Below are 14,847 nucleotides of genomic sequence, written 5' to 3' on the forward strand. Positions count from 1 at the left end.
GAATTTTTTCTTTTTTCTCTTTTCTTTTTTTTCCCTTTTTTTCCCTTTTTTTTTCTTTTTTTCTTTTTTGGCGGTACTGGGGATGGAACCCAGGGGCATTCTACCTCCTAGCGAAACCCCCAGCCGTTTATTTATTTTTTTTTTGAAACAGGGTCTCCATTGGGTTGCAAAGGGCATCACAAAGGATTTAGATGTCTTTTGAGATTGTGATTTAAGATTTTGAGGCTTGGTGGTCACCGCGTTTGGTCTAAGGCAGATGTTGCAGCCTCTCCGTTTTATTGTAAATACTTAAATGAGGGCGAAAAATAGGGACTTAGGAGTATTTCTTTAAGAGGCAGGTGCTGGAATCCAGAGAAATTAAAAAATGTGGGGATCCCTGTAAAGTGAGGGAGCTCCAGTCGTGGTGCAGGGCAGAGTTCAGTCCTCTTGCGGTGTGGTCATTTTATAGAAAAGGCTCTAAGTAGACTTTGGGGACTCGCTTCACTGTCTGCTCTCCACGAGTTCAGACTGCTCTTCGGTTGTATAACATGAAGTGGTAAAGCGGTTTAATGTTTACAAATAACGATTTTCCAAGCAACTTTTCCGCGGAGTGTTCCGTAAAGCAGGACGCATGCTAGGCGCGGTTTTGAGCCTCTCATTTGAACAGGTGCATAGCCGCAGGTGCTGCACGGTGGGATATAATTTGGCTTCTCTATCCCTATCTGTTTGGTGGACTTTGTCGTCTCTAAAGTTGGATATGGACAGTGGAAAGGCTATTTTGATTCAGATAGTGACTGGTGAGAGAAAATGTCTTAAAAAGCGTTTTTTTTTAAATGGATTCTTGTTAAGTTGTCAAGATTTTAGATTTATATAAAAGTATACACATGAGTTTCGCTTTAAGTAAACCTGTTATTGCAGGATTTCGAATCTAAAGAATGAAATCAATTTTGCATGATCTAGTTTGGGTGGAGCTGTAAGAAAGGGTAGAATCGTGTACCCTTTCTTAGAAGTAAAAGGAAGAAGTAAAAGGAAACTAAAGTTTATGGTGTGCCTACAGGAACCAGGCATGATGCTGAGTGCTTAACTGCCATTTATCCTTGCACAGTGAAGTGGATATTATTCCACTTTCACAGGTTAGAAAATTTGAGCACAGAGAGGTTAAATATTTGCCTAAAGTAAAACATCAAATCTTGCCATTTTGGGTTTCATTTAAAGTCTTTGTGACAAAAGCCCAATTTTTTGCATCATGCCCTGCCACTTAAAAGATATAACAATTATTTTATAAGAGAGAAAAAAATATTGTTATATCCGCAATGTACAGGTTAAGTGGGAATGCATATTGAACTGGAGGTTTGTTGTATGTGTGCTCTATGACTAATAACTATATTGGATAGGTATGGTGAATATTCAAATAATAGTAGTTGACAGTGTTGTGGGTGCCCTTGCTCTCTCTGGCAGGCTTTCCTCTAAGCACTTGCCATTTATTAAGTCGTTTAATCGTAACGACACGAAGTCTATACTATTGTAATGTCAATTTTACAAACTTAAAATGGAAGAAATGGAAGCAGAGACTGGAAGTAAAAGCTGTTCAAAGTCACTCTGCTAGTAACTGTCTTGAAGGCAGACATTCTGGTCACAAGCCTAAAGCCTTAATGCTTTTCGATGCTGCCTCTCATGTAACTTGACAAGTTTGATAATTGCCTTATAATATGTTAAGATGTTCTCATCATTAGGGAAATCTGTCATATCCAGATGGGGTAATTGTTGACATAGCACTTTGTTTTTTGGAAGTAGAGCTTTAATTAAGCCTTAAAGTTAAGTTTGTTCTTGTAGGTAGAGAGTCAGCAAGGTATTGGGGGCAGAGTGTGACAGGAACAGGAGGCTGAAAGACTGAAAGATCATTGTTGATTTAGAAATGTGCCACAGAAGTAAAAATGTCTGGAGGGCAGTGGTAGGTCCAATGTGATACTGCTCCTATGTCCATTTATGGACATATTTTAGTAGCAATTAATCCAATTAGAGACTTGTCTGAATGGAAGAGTTTATAATAGCAGCGGGCATAATTTGGCTACAGGAGGCCCAATAGTAAATATTTTAGGCTTACAGCAAGGGGTGGGGGGAGTGATAAGCGGTGACCTCCAAGGGGTGGGCAGGGTCCTGGCTACATAAGGACTTTACAAGCCAGCCTGGTAAAAAGTTTGGATTTTATTGTGTTATTGTTATGAAAGCTGGGTGATTTCAGTATTATTGATGAAGAGCATTGACTATGGAAACTCACTGCAATGCTTGCTCGCTATGGGGCTTAGTGAATGACTTAAGAGTTCTTTGCCCCCATTTTCTCTTAAGGGGAATAAGGATACTAATAGAATCTCCCCCAGAGCATTGTCAGTAAATTAACAAGATACAATACTTAAGAAAAAAAAAGAGAAAATCTAAAATAAGTTAGAAATAATGGATGCTTTTAAATTGTGGTTTTTCCTAACAGTTCTGTAATTTTGATGCTATTATCCTTCTGGATAAAAGTAATTTGTCAAAACAGCTCAAGGAAAAGTAGAATAATTTTAATAGATCACTAAGCATGGAAGGACTTAGAAAATATAAAATCTGGGCCCATATAGTTTTTTATAAACTCAAATCTTTAGGGCACAAAAATTCTGGTGTGATGTCAATTTTGTGAGAGTGTAGAAAGAGTTGGAAGGATTCCCAATTATTTTTTTGTGGTACTGGGGATGAAACCCAGGGGCTTTCTACCTCTGGGCTACACTCCCAGACCTATTTTTATATTTTATTACAAACAAGGTCACTGAGTTGCTAAGAGCCTCACTAAGTAGCTGAGGCTGGCTTCGAACCTGTGCAATTCTCCTGTCTCAGCCTCCCAAGCTGAGATTACAAGCGTGCGCCACCACGCCCAGCTTCCCAATGAATTTTAGAGCATTTTTGTACCAAGAGTTAATAATAAAATAATGTACCAATCTTGGTTCATTAATTGTGGGAAACGTACCTCTTATTAATGTAAGATCTTAGAAATGCAAATAATTTCTAAGCCGGGCATGGTGGTGCACACTTGTAATCCTCGTGCTTGGGAGGCAGAGACAGACAGGAGGATCGCGCAGGTTCAAAGCCAGCTGCGCTGGCTTAAGAGACCCTGTTTCCAAATTTTAAAAATATATAAAATAGGTCTGGGAGTTTAGCCCTAAGGTAGAAGGTCTTCCAGGAACCCCGGTACCACCAAAAAAGAAATGCAAATAATTTCTAAATACCAACAAGTTGAATGCTACTAGATTTTCTTTTAGAAAATGAAACAATTTTTAAATAATATACCAACAAATTGAATGCTATTGTCCAGGGTCAACTAGATCCCTTACCTAAAAATAATATTAGGAAACATATTAATATACTTCATCAGTAGATCAAAGGAGAAAAGTCATTTAAACATCTGATTCCAAAAAGTCATCTGGCGTTGTTACTTGGGAGGCTGAGACAGGAGGATCTCAGTTCAAGGACAGTCTAATCTACTTAGTGAAGCCCTTTGCAACTCAGACCCTGTTTCAAAATAAAAAATAGGGCTGGGGGTGTAGCTTGGTGGTAGAATGCTCCCGGGTTCCATCGCCATTACCGTAAAAAAATTTATATATATATATATATACACACACACACACATATACATATGTGTATATATATAAACAGAGGATACTTAGTGTTTTGTAGAACGTCTGGCCAACAACAGCTCTTTTTAGTGGGAAAGAGCTAGAGGATCATTTTCAAATGTGAATATTGCTGTTTCTACTTTGACCCAGTATTTGCAAAACTGGGAATTTATCCCATAAACTACTTGTCCCAGTGCAAGACTATTTGCAGTGTTCTTTGTGAGAGCAAATCTTTAGAAGTAACTTGAATATTGAATTGGGGACTGGTTAAATAGATCATGGTATATTTACAAGGTAGTACACTAGGAAGTTTTTAAAGTGACTGCAGCATATGTGAAGGTATTGGTTTGAAGCGGGGTGTGGTGTTGTATGCCTGTGATCCCAAAACCTGGAATGCTGAGACTGGAGCATCACAGGTTTGAAGTGAGCTTCAGTAACTGAGCTAGACCTTGTTTCAGTACTTAAGAAAAACAGACTGGGTGGCTCATGCTTGTTATCTCAGTACTTGGGAGGTTGAGATGGGTTCTGAGGTTCAAGGAAACCCTGAGCATCTTAGGCTCTCTTTCATAAAATGAAAAGGACTGGTGGTATTGTTTGGAGGTAGAATGTCCTTGAGTCCAATCCCCAATAAAAAACAAAAATAATTTTAAAAAGGGCTGGGGGGCCGTGTGTGGCGGCGCACACTTGTAATCCCAGCATTCAGGAGGCAGAGACCTGAGGATCACAGTTTGTGAACAGCCTCAGCTATTTAGTGAGGCTCTTTGCAACTCTAGTGAGACCCTGTTTCAAAAAACAAATAAAAAATAGGGCTAAGAATGTAGCTCAGAGGTAGCATGCCCCTGGGTTCCATCCCCAGTACCACAAAAAAGGAGGGCTGGGGGTGTGGCTTGGAGGTAGAATGTCCTTAGGTTCAAATCCACAGTATATACAAATAAATAAATGCATTGGTTTAGAAAGACTTCTCCCACTATAGATTACTTTTGCTTGTTTTTGAGCTTTATAATGAATTGAATCATATACTACATTCCCTTTTGTGTCTAGTGTCTTATACTCAAGGTTGCAGTTGTGAGGTTCAACCTTGCTGGGAGCAGCAGTGATTGGTTTATTCTTTTTTTTTTTTTTTTTTTTTGCGGGTCTGGGGATGGAACCCAGGGGCATTTGACCTCCGAGCTACACCCCCTGCCCTATTTTTTTATCTTTTATTTTGAAACCGGGTCTCACTGAGTTGCAGAGGGCCTCACTAAGTAGCGGAGGCTGTCCGCGAACCGCGATCCTCCAGTCTCAGCCTCCCGAATGCTGGCATTACAAGTGTGTGCCGCCATGCCTGGCTTTGGTTTATTCTCAATGCTGTGAATACAGCACTGTTTATTTACTCTTCTCTTGTATTAATTTTATAGTCAGGAAGAACATAGTTTAAAAATTTGGTGGAAGTTACTGTGCAAAATGAATTAGCCTTTTCATTAAGGTGCCCCCCTTAAGTAGCTGGGATGTAGGTGTTCAAATAGAGTCTAGTACAAGATGGAGCAGGATATTTTTGCAGGCTGTCTTGTTCTAGCTCTGTAGTTAAATGGCTTGGAGTAAAAAATGGAACCATAGGAATTCTAGTCATTTTGGGTTTATATATTTCACATCCGCTTATTTAGGTTTAAGATAAAATCTGATTAGGCAATTGTAATTTTGAGCAGCAGTGCACCTTAGAGTTCTCCAGGCAGGTTCACACAGCAGGTGGGAAGCTAGCATCTCTAGTGTTTCATCCCAACTCAGTGGCAATGCCCAATCTGGAACAGACTCCTGGTCCACGTTTCTGAGGTGCTGTCTCCCTAAGTAGAGTCCCCTTGGGTTCATTTACAATAGCAGTTAGCAATCATGTTCTCCTATCCATTTATTTCTAGCACTTCCTCTGGAGACTTTAAGTGGTAAAGTATTTGCTTCATAACTTAGAATTACATTTAACTTTTATGTTTATTACTAGTCATGAGCAATACAGTCCAGTTTCTAAAAAAGGGCTTTGGTGTAGGTTATTGGTAAAGCTCTTGGGTGGCATGCATGAGGCTCTGAATTTCATTTCCAGCATTAAAGGGAGGGAGACTTATTCTAAATTGCTCGTGGAAGAATTTGTGTTTTTTCACTCTAATAGAATCCAGCCAGGTATGGTGGCACACCTGTAATCCCAGTACTTGGGAGACTGAAACAAGGAGGATCACAGGTTTGAGGATAACCTCAGCAACCTAGAGAGGCTGTTTCAAAATAAAATGAAAAGTTTAACAAGGGCTGTGGGTTTAACTTTGAGGTAGAATGAGCCTGGGTTCAACCCCCAGTCCCTAAATAAATAAATAAATAAATAAATAAAACCAAAGTCCAATTAGAGATGATATTCTAAATGCATATACATATTGTTTATTCAGGTAGTAAGTGTGCGAATTAACTTTTTTATACATTGCTTTTCAGGGGCAAAAGGTTTACCAGTCTTAGGTGACCAAACAATTTCACAAATACACCTTCCAGCAAGTTTAAGGGAGTGAAGTTTGTCCTGTTGCACAAAAAAAGATGTCTAACAACTCCACTGAGATTATTGTGGTTTGTATTTCAAATTGAAAATCGATCTTTATTATTTTATAAGGCAATATTTCATTTCTAAATTGAATGTAATCTCATACAGTGAAATGCATAGCTCATAAATGAGTATTTTGCCGTGAGTTTTGACAGTGATACATAAAACTTTGATGAATGTTCCTGTACAAGCTTCTTTGTGAGTACATACTTAAACATTTCATTTGGGTAAATACTCAGAAGTTGAATTACAAGGTCTTAGAGTATAACTTTATTAGAATCTGCCAGTTTTTCATAGTGGTTCATTCATTTCTGTTACATTTTTCTGTTTCTTAATCTTTGAAGTTGAAGCAAAAATATAGATTTTTAAACTATATATAATCTTGTTTAACAGAAAACACATTTAGTCACATAAAGATGTCCTATTAGTGCCACCTATGGAATGGTGGCTCTCTTCTATTAGCCTAGTTTTTCATCATTGGAAATAATGTTAACTACCTACTAAGATACATTTTGTGATATCATTATGTGAAAGCACTTTGAAAAGTATAAGGTACTATACAAAATGGTATAATGGTATAGAAAATGGTATGTTTTATAATTAATACTCTACTGTCCAATTCTGTATTATTTTGTTTATCTAGTTCAAGGCTAATTCAGGTAATTTCTGTATTATATTTTGAAATAAAGGCATACATAATTACCAAGTATATTTATTTTAAAACTATTCCTAGAGTTTATCATTTATTTTTGGAATAGAGAATTATTATCCTGACTTGTAATGGTTATTTATGATCTCTTTACTTATTCCCGAATTCCCTTTCTTATTCCAAAAATGTTTGAAAGGAATTTAGAGATTAATTTATCAAGAATAAGAAGTACTTGAAGGTTTCCTATTTTGAGCCGGGCTTGGTAGTGCACACCTGTAATCCCAGTACTTGGGAGGCCAAGAGAGGATTCAAGCCTAGCCTACCACAAAAATAGGAGTTCCTATTTTGTCCACAGAGTTAGTTAGCACTGTTGAATTATTTAAAAATCAAAAGCAATCCAGGTGCAGTGGGGCATGCTTGTAATGCCAGCGCTTGGGAGGCTGAGACAGGAGGATAATTCAGGTTCGAAGCCAGCCTCAGCTACTTAGAGAGGGTCTCAGCAACTTAGTGAGACCCTGTTTCCAAATAAAAACAAAATAGGTCTGGGAGTGTAGCCTGGAGGTAGAAAGCCCCTGGTTTCCATCCCCCATATCACAGAAAACAAAACACAAAAGCTATGTAGCATTTAATCTTTAGTTCATGGTTAGAAAGATTTGCATTTATTTATTTATTTATTTATTTGCCGGTCTGGGGTTGGAACCCAGGGGCATTCGACCTCCAAGCTACACCTCCTGCCCTATTTTTTATCCTTTATTTTGAAACCGAGTCTCGCTGAGTTGCAGAGGGCCTCACTAAGTACCTGAGGCTGTCCGCGACCTGTGATCCTCCAGTCTTAGCCTCCCAAATGCTGGGATTACAAGCGTGCGCCACCACACCCGGCTAAGATTTGCTTTTAAAGAAAACTAGTCTTTCCACCTTGAAGAGCAGAAGGGCCTAAGCTCAATGGAAATTGTATCTTATATGTATTTAGTTTAATGAGAACCATTTTCCACATATACCTTTCTGTGAGTTATAGCATTTACAATGAGCAAAAGTCCTTTGCTAACATAAATATACCTTCCAAGCTTCTGAAAAGTGAAATTGAAGTTCTTGGCTTTTCTTTTCGTTGTCATCTTTCCTTTTGATTTATAAATAAATCTTCCCCAGATAAGAACCCGAATACCTACTTATGATGAAGATGATGGTGACGGTAGTACTGTTCTTTATGCATCTGAGCCAAACTCTTCAATAATATATCACTACTTGCCACATATATAAAAAATTATCATTTTAACAAAAAAGATTTGAATTCTTTCTAGATTGTGGAATTCCTCCAAACTCACACTCAAGAAAACATTTCTCTCTGCTGAATTCAAAACCTTTCTTTCATTGGACAGTGAGCTCTTAACCATTTTTCTCCCACAGTAAGAAATTCAGAGAAGTTATGTCCTGGAAATCTCAAGCTAAATTCTTCTGACAAAGTCTTTCCTTGCCCCCTTGCTTAATAGGCACTTTCCATTTTTGATGTCATATTAATGTGAATGTTCATTTTATCTCTGATTTAGAGCAAGACTTTTGAAGGTTTATGGAAAATAGAAGCAACATAAATAGATAAACATAAAACAGTTTTCTTACCCTAGTATTTAGTGTAGCTCTTATTGAAGCAATTAACTATCTACATTTAAAATACTGCAGCCGGACCGTGTTCTCTCTGAGACATCCTACGTTGAAGAGGAAGCGAGACCAGCTGTGGATGTCTTTTCCCATTGTCAGGTACAAAAGTTGTGTCTCTTCAGAGAGAATTTTTAAAATAGGAAAATGAAAATTTTCTTTATCTTTGATAGAGTGTCAAATTAATTTTAAGTTTGCCATATCAGATTATTTGATTATCACCCCATCGGGATGATTTTTAACAAGTTCTAGATAGAATAGCAGTGGCATGCCGGGCGTAGTGGCACATGCTTGTAATCCCCGCACTTGGGAGGTGGAGACAGGAGGAATCGCACAAGTTCAAAGCCAGCCTCCCTGGCTTAAGAGACCCTGTTTCAAAATAAAATATAAAATAGGTCTGGGAGTGTAGCCCGGAGGTAGAAGGGTTCCATCCCCAGTACCACCAAAAAAAAAAAAAAAAAAAAAAAGCAGTGGCAGGTAATTTTTTTCATAATGTGCTTTTATTGGTGTGTTATAGTTTCACATCATAATGTAAATAGTGTCAGTGATATACATGCACACAGCATTTGGTGCCCCCCTCCTTATTTCTCCCCTTTCTAATGCAGAATACTGAAATTGGTGTTGGTAAAATCACGTATGTGATTATATAGTCGTCGGTAGTATTACCATTAATGAACCTCAGTCTTCCCCTTCCGCATCTCTTAGACAACCTCCCTGGCTCCACTGAGGTTTGTCTTCCATTGTCTGGAGTCCCTCTGGTATCCCAGTTTCTCCCTAGCTTTTGCATATTAGAGAAAGCATGATCCTTCACTTTTCGTGACTAATCTCACTTAATGGAAAGACACCAGGTACTTCCATTTTCTTGCAAATGACATAATTTTGTTCTTTATTGCTGAATAAAATTCTATCGTGTGTATTTCCGATAATTTTGCAATCCATTCATCTGTTGGTAAACACCTAGGTTGGTTATATAATTTGTTGATTGTGAATTGTGCTGTTATGAACATGGGTATGCCTATATTACTGTAGTTTTCTGATTTTGGCCCCTTTGGAAAGGTACCCAGGAGTGGTATAGCTGGATCATATGGTGGATCCATTCCTATTTTATTTTGCAGGTCTGGGGATGAAACCCAGGGTCATTTGACCTCTGAGCTACATTCTCAGCCCCTTTCTTTCTCTCTCTCTTTCTTTTTCCTTCTCCCCCCACCCCGCACGCACTCGCCCTCCCTCCTTCCCTCCCTCTCTCTCTCTGTTCTCTCTGTCTCTCTCTCTCTGTCTCTGTCTCTCTGTCTCTCTCGTGGTACTGGGGTTCCTGGAAGCCCTTCTACCTCCGGACTACACTCCCAGACGTATTTTATACTTTTTATTTGGAAACAGGGTCTCTTAAGCCAGCGTGGCTGACTTCGAACCTGTGTGATCCTCCTGTCGCTGCCTCCCAAGCATGGGGATTACAAGCTTGCGCCACCAGCAGCCTATTCTTTATTTTGAAACAGGGTCTCACTGAGTTGCAAAGGGTCTCACTAAATAGTAACTAAGGATGGCCGCAAACCCTGATCCTCCTGTCTCAGCCTCCCTAATGCTGGAATTACAAGTGTGTGCCACCACGCCTGGGTCCTTCCCCTATTTTTTATTCTTTATTTTGAAACAGGGTCTCACTAAGTTGCAGAGGGCCTCACTAAGTAGCTGAGCCTGTCCATAAACCCGATCCTCAGGTCTCAGCCTCCCAAATGCTGGGATTACAAGCGTGAGCCACTACGCCCAGCTCATTCCCAGTTTTCTAAGGACTCTCCACATATACTCTCCATAGTAGCTGGACTAGTTTGCAGTCCCACCAACAACATAGAAGAGATTTCCCACTGCCTTGTTAACATTTATTGTTATTTGACTTCATTACTGTTCTGATTGGGGTTAGATGGAAACTCAGTATAGTTTGAATTGTACCTCCCTGATTTCTAATGATGTTGAACATTTTTCATGTATTTATTCGCCATTTGTATGTCTTCTTTTGTGAAGTATCTATTCAATTCAGTTGCCTATTTCTTGATTGAGTTATTTATCTTTTTAGTGTAAAGTCTATTAAGTACTTTGTATATTCTAGATATTAGTTCTCTATTAGAGGGATAGCTGGCAAGGATCTCCCACTTCAGGATTTCTTTTTAGACTCTTGATGCTTTCCTTTGATGTACAGAAACAGTTTAATGCCACCTGACTTATTAATTCTTGTTTTAATTTCCTGAGCTCTGGAGGTCTTGTTGAGGAAGTTTCTACCTGTGTCTTTATGTTAGAGTATTAAACCTATGCCCTCCTCTAGTAGCTTCACAATCTCAAGTTGACTCTTGTGCAGCATAAGAGGTAAAGATTTAGTTCCATTTTTCTACAAATGGATAACCAGTTTCCCCAGCACCATCTGTTGAAGAAGCTGTCTTTTCTCCAACATATGTGTCTGGCACCTTTGTCAAAAATCAGTTGGATATAATTGTGTGGCTCTGTTGCTGTATCTTCTGTTCTGTTCCATTGGTCTATGTGTCTGTTTTTGTGCCAGTACCATGCTATTTATATTAATTTAGCTCCATAGTATAATTTGAAGTCAGGAATTGTGATGCCTCCTACATGGTTCTTATTGCTGAGAATTGCTTTGGTTATTCTGGGTCTTTTATTTCTCCATATGAAATTTATGACTGATTTTTCTAGGTCTGTGAAAAATACTAATGAATGCAACTGGTATTTTTTTCTTTTGTAGTACTAGGGGTTGAACTCAGAGGCATTCTACCTCCAAGCTATACCCAGCCCCATTTTTATTAATTCTTGATTTTTAAACAGGGTCTCATTAAGTTGCAGAGGGCCTCACTAAGTAGCTGAGGCTGGGTGTGAACTTGTGATCTTCCTCTCTCAGCCTCCCAAAGTACTAGGATAACAAGCATTGGTATTTTGATAAGGATTGCATTGACTCTGTAGATCACTTTTGGTAGAATGCCCATTTTGATAATATTTATTCTGCCCGTCCAAGAACAAGAGAGATCTTTCCATCTTTTTTTAATTTCTTTCTTTATTATTTTATAATTTTCATTGTAGAAGTCTTTTACCTCCTTGATTGGATTTATTCCTAGTTATTTTATTGATTTTGAGGTTATTATGAATGGAATTGTTTTTTTTCTCAGTGGGGTCATGGTTGGCATATAGAAAAGCTACTGATTTTTTTAGGTTGATTTGTGTGGGGGGGTACTAGGGATGGAACGCAGGGGCTTTCTACCTCTGGGTTACACTCCCAGACCTATTTTTATATTTTATTGGAAACAGGGTCTCACTAAGTTGCTGAGAGCCTCACTAATTAGCTGAGGCTGGCTTTGAACCTATGAGATCCTCGTGTCTCAGTCTCCCAAGAACTGGGATTACAAGTGTGCACCACCACGCCCTGCTTGATTTTTTTTTTTTTTGACTGTTCTGGGGATGAGTCCCAGGGGCATTCTACCTCCAAGCGGCACCTCCAGCCCTATTATTAATTAATTAATTTATTTATTCATTCATACAGGGGATGGAACCCAGGGGCTTTCTATCTCCAGTCTATACTCCCGGATCTATTTTTTTATATTTTATTTGCAAACAGGGTCTCACTTTGTTGCTGAGAGCCTCACTAAGTAACTGAGGCTGGTTTTGAACCTGTGAAATCCTCCTGTCTCAGCCTCTCAAGTACTGGGATAACAAGCTTGTGCCACCACACCTGGCTTTAGGTTGATTTTGTATTCAAATATTTTGCTGAATTTGTTAATCAGCTCTAGTGGTCTTTTGGTTGAGTTTTGGGGGTCAATATATAGGATAATATCATCTGCAAATAGAGATAATATTCTTCTTTTCCTATTTGAATTCCTTTAATATCCTTCTCTTGCCTTGTGACTGGCAAGAGTCTTGAGGACTATATTGAAAAGGAGTGGTAATAGTGGGCATCCTTGTCTTGTTCCTGATTTTAAAGGGAATTCTTGCAGTTTTTCCTCATTCAATATGATGTTGGCTTTGGGCTTATTGTATATGATGTTGAGGCATATTCCTTCTATTCTGATTTTCTGCAGTGTTTTTAACATGAATGGGTGTTAGATTTTGTTAAATGCTTTTTTAGAGCTTATTGAAATGATCATGTAATTTTTGTCCTTAGTTGTATTTATGTGGTGAATAACATATTGATTTGCATATGATGAACCAACTTTGCTTTCCTGGGATGAAACCAATTTGGTCATGGTGTAAAATTTTCTTAATGTAGTTTTGAATGTGCATGGCTACTATTTTGCTTAGAATTTTTTCATCTGTATTCATTAATGGTATTGGTCTGTAATTTTCTTTTTTTGAGGTACCTTTTTTTGGTGGTACTGGGGTTCCTGGAAACCTTTCTACCTCCAGGCTACACTCCCAGACCTATTTTATACTTTTTTTAAAATTTGCAAACAGGGTCTCTTATGCCAGTGCATCTGGTTTCGAACCTGCACAATCCTCCTGTCTCTGCCTCCCAAGTGCAGGGATTACAAACATGTGCCACTACGCCCGGCTTTGAGGTACCTTTAATAGTTTTTTTTTTATTAATGTGATACTGACCTCATAGAGTTTGGAAGAATTTTATCTCTTTTGATTTCACAGAATAACGTGAAATACTGGGTTTAGTTCTTCTGTAAAGGTTTTGTAGAATTTAGCTGGAAAACTCTCTGGCCTGGGCTTTTCTTTGACTAAGTTATGTGCCTAAAGACATACTAAGATATCTCAGTTGAAAGGAAATGTCAGACTACCAATGATTTTTTAAATTTCTTTCCCATTTTTATGTCACTAAAGTACACACCAAAATGTATTAGATTAACCCTTTAAGTGTGCAGTTAATTGGTAATGAATGTTTTCCTAATGCTGTGCATCTACCTCCAGAACTTTAAATCCTGTAAAACTCTGTACTGATTAAACAATAATTTCCCATTCTCTCCTCCCCCCAGCCCCTGGCAACAACCTGTCTTTATGGTTTTGACTACTCTCAGTACCTCATATAAGTGGAATCATACAGTTTTGGACATTTTGTGAGGGACTTATTTCACTTAGCATGATGTCTTCAGGGTTCATCCATGTTTTAGTATACTGAAGAATTTCCTATTTTAAGGCCAAATACTATTTCTTTGTATGAGTACATCATATTGTGCTCATTCAAAATCTTTATAGAGCTGAGCGTGGTGGTACACACTTGTAATCCTAGCATTAATGAGGCAGAGACAGGAGGATCGCAGTTCAGGGACCACCACAGCTACTTAGTGCGGCCCTTTGCAACTCAGTGAAACCCTGTTTCAAAATAAAGAATAAAGAAAGGGCTGGGGGTGTAGCTCAGAGGTATAGTGTCCCTGGGTTCCATCCCCAGTGCTGCAAAAAAAATCTTTATAGAAAATTGGCTGATTTTGATTAAATTTAGTGTGGGGCTAAATGCATATCAAGATACTTCAGTTGAAGCTGGGCACGGTGTTACACACTTGTAATCCCAGTACTTGGGAGGTCAAGACAGGAAGATTTTGGATTGGAGGCTGCCCTCAGCAAACCAGCAAGACCCTGTTTCAAAATAAAAGTAAAAAAGGGCTGTGGCTGTAGCTTGGAGGTAGAGTGCTCCTGGGTTCAGTTCCTAGTACAATTTTTTTTCTCTCAACACCCACATCACATTCTGAAAAGTCTTCCTTCACACTCACACTGGTTTGGGTCCTGCTCTTCTGGAGGACTTGTAAAATTACAGCTTATTGCTCTCACTGAAGTTCTCAGCAGTAGCCCTTGGGTGCAGCCCATGATATGCATTTCTCACTAGCTTGCAGGTGGTTGTTGATGCTGCTGGTCCACAGACCACACTTTGAGAATCATTGTTCCAGACTGTTAATCCCTTGCTCTATTTAATTTCTTTCTTTTTCCCAGATAAGATGGGAGTTCCTCTAGGACAGCTTTTTTTTTGGGGGGGGGGCTACTTTTAATGTCCATGTTCTCTGCACCTAGCAGAGTAGTTCTGACAGATGGCAGGCCCTCAGTAATTATTTGAATCAATGAGGAAAGGTTTTTGGCCTTTGCTTTAAGTGTTATTTTGCCAGGAATTTCTGTGCATTGCAATAAGAAAAGTCAGATTTGTATCATTCTTATTTGACTGGCATGTAGGGTATGCTCAGTGGTTTTATAATGTTAATGTTGGCTGATGGTTTTAAAACACTTTGAAGTCCAAAGCTGTGTCTGTTACATTTGACGCTGTTCTTTGCAGAGTCAAATGCACTCACTAGTCTCTTAGTTTATAAGTCCTGTAGAAGGTGACTCTGACCTTGTAGCAGATTTGAACATTTCTGTCCTTAAATATCACCTGCCTTGACTTGAAATGTCTGCATTGT

This window comes from Muscardinus avellanarius, assembly GCF_963383645.1.
Source record: "Muscardinus avellanarius genome assembly, chromosome: X".
Taxonomy (NCBI): Eukaryota; Metazoa; Chordata; class Mammalia; order Rodentia; family Gliridae; genus Muscardinus; species Muscardinus avellanarius.